Below are 3,106 nucleotides of genomic sequence, written 5' to 3'. Positions count from 1 at the left end.
GAAGTGGGTTTTGTGAGGGTTTATGTAGTGTCACACTTACCATCAAGGCAAGGAGGTGTCTGTCTCGATTGATGTCAATGGCTATTTGAGAGGCACTGCTGCTTATGGGGTTCAGCTTAATCCATGGATTGCTGATAATTTTGAGAACAGACTTTCCCCTCATCCTGGCTCCAATAAAACCAGAGACAGAGACCATGCTTATTCTCAGAACCACCCTACTCCACTGATCAATAGTTATTAGGCGGGGCTCCTGGGTGGCTCGGTCGGTTAAGCGTCCCACTTCGGCTCAGGTCGTGATCTCGCGGTCCGGGAGTTCGAGCCCCGCGTCGGGCTCTGTGCTGACTGCTCAGAGCCTGGAGCCTGTTTCGGATTCTGTGTCTCCCTCTCTCTCTGCCCCTCCCCTGTTCATGCTCTGTCTCTCTCTGTCTCAAAAATAAATAAACGTTAAAAAAAAAATTTAAAAAAATAGTTATTAGGGATAACAGGATGTGAAAATAGCCACATGATAAATAGCCTATTTTTTGACACCTTTCTGTCTTGTGTTATTTGCTCCAGAGATAGAAAGCCTTTGAAACACGACAAACAATAAAGGAAATTATTACAGAAATTGAAATAGAAGATATATCTGGAAGAGGAGCGACAGAAGGGTCTGACAAATACTTATATCACATTCACTGTAGATTGTAATTCCCCAAATGATGGATCACATGTTAATCCAACTTAAACCCTGCTCTGCATATTACAGCAGTCTGTAGAAACCAGAAATTCTGTATCGATAGCCCCAAATGAAAGCAAGAAAGTTGAAAAGCCTACCCGTAGTCTCTCCATCCCTGTGGGGAGATAGAACAGACAATAACAACAACAATAATAATTATTGTATAAATAAGGAGATTTTTATGTATGTAAGTGTTTATATGGAATACTCAACACAAAACATGTACAAAACTAAATGTAAAATAATACAGATGTAATATGTATAAAACATAGAACATAGCTAACATTACATTAATCTGGATTATTTATGTATGTGTGTTTATATTATGTGTTTTTAATGTTTGTTTATTTTGAGAGAGAGAGAAAGCACAAGCAGGGGGAAGGGGCAGAGGGAGAAAGAGACTATCCCAACAGTGCAGAGCCTGATGCAGGGCTTGATTTCACGAACCATGAGATCAAGACCTGAGCTGAAATCAAGAGTTAGGTGCTTAACTAACTGAGCCACCCAGGCGCCCCTATATTATGTTTTATACGTGTATTAGTTCATTTGATCCTCCTAATCCTTCTGTGAGATGGGGACTACTAATCTGCCATTTTACAGATGAGAAAAACTGAGGCACAGAGTTATAAAGTACTGACACAAGTCGGATAGGAAGTGGCAGTGCTAGGATTCGGAGAGTCTGGCTCCAGACTCGTCACTCTTAACCAGTGCAAGTAGAGCCATCCAGGCCACAGCCTGCTGAACCATCCAGAAGTCTGAACCAGCTTCCAAGATGCTGGATCCAGGCTGGGTTTCTGGGGAGTAATGGGGCAGGAGCCACTCTCAGCCTGCAGAGGTGACAGCCAGGTGAGAGGCTGAAGTCAGTAGGTCAGGGCAACCAAGATTTCAGTCCAATGTCCAGGCTTTGAAGCAGAACCCAGGTTTGGTGCTACAGAGGAGCAACTAGGGATACCCGGCCAGACCCAAGGGATTCCAAGGGTAAGGTACGAGGCTGATCCTACAGTGACACACCTAAATCTCTGATTTCCCAAGAGACTTTTTTCTAGGGCTCCTCAGCTTCAGTAGTGGGTGTGAAAGAAGCTATTTGAAGTGTTGAGCCAGCCTGAGCAGGAAACACTGGGCAACTGGGGACCCGTTACCCTGATTTCCTTCCTTTCCCTTCCACACGCTCCCTGACGCATCAAGTGGAAATGCCTCCAGACCCACCGTCATTGTACTGGCGTCCTTTTCCAGCAAAGAGGAGGCAGTGGAGAATAATTGACTTTTCCTAACCTTGTTGTGGCCTAGCTCTGGAACTGACTTTGGAAAGCTCTTACTTCATCTGATGAAAGCTATCACAAATTCTAGCACTCAGCTGCAGTTACACAGAGGGAAACAGGGCAGAAATCTAATAATGAACCTTAACTGAGTACCTACCCATGTGCCAGACATTGCACTTCACAGGAGTGATCTCCTTCAGTGCTCACAGCCTCTTTGTGACGTAGATCTCATTATTATTCCCATTTCTCAGATGAGGAAACTGAGGGTTAGAGAGTAAGTAATTAGTGCAGGCTCCCACAGCCAGTAAGTAATGGAGTCCAATCAAACCCAGCCAATGAAACTGAATCCCACACTCTTAATTACCACATCCTAATCACATGCCAGTCTTCATTTATCTGCCCATAAATCACTGATAACATGATTTGGGGGCCTCATAATTTGGCGGGAGTAGGGTGCTTAGGTCCCAGATGAAGTTCGAAAATAGTTTAACGCAAAAGAGATTTATTTCCTAAAAAAAAAAAAAATCAGGTGCCATGTTTCTATAGCTCAAGGGGAGAAAAGTTAACACACGTCATGGTATGGCTCAGCTCATTTCAACTGGATATGCACACTTTTATTCTAAATCTGCTTTTTCCCAACAACACAATCTCTGTTTGTAAGACACTTGGAGATAACTGACGTTAAAGGTGAGCAGGCCTTGCCTCGATGTAAATGTGCCTTATGTCAGAGACCGCTGTGAGAGATCCTGTCCGTGCTGCCTCTTCTCAAAAATCTCAGTTAAGAATACAATTACTTGTGGTTTTAAATATACAGAACTACTTTTCATGTGCCTGGAAATAAACTGGGCAAAAATTTCCCTTCACCCCACAGGAAGCACTTTTTGTTTGCTTTTTTTTTTCTTTTTTTTTCTTTTTTTATTCCATGACTTAAGACGGTTTTGATTTGTGTGTGCAGATGCCAGCAGTGAGGGTGGGGAGTGGAAAGTCTGTTGCATTAAAAGTGGAATGTTTATTATTACTCGACTTGTGGGCACCAGGGTTGGTAATGCTGTCTGTGTGCTTACTTTTTTGAAGTTCCACAGGTGAATGTCTTTCTTTTGCTTTGCTTGAAACTTACTGAAGGCAATATTTG

This window comes from Leopardus geoffroyi, chromosome C1 (genome assembly GCF_018350155.1).
Source record: "Leopardus geoffroyi isolate Oge1 chromosome C1, O.geoffroyi_Oge1_pat1.0, whole genome shotgun sequence".
NCBI lineage: Eukaryota > Metazoa > Chordata > Mammalia > Carnivora > Felidae > Leopardus > Leopardus geoffroyi.
This window is presented reverse-complemented; position numbering follows the sequence as displayed.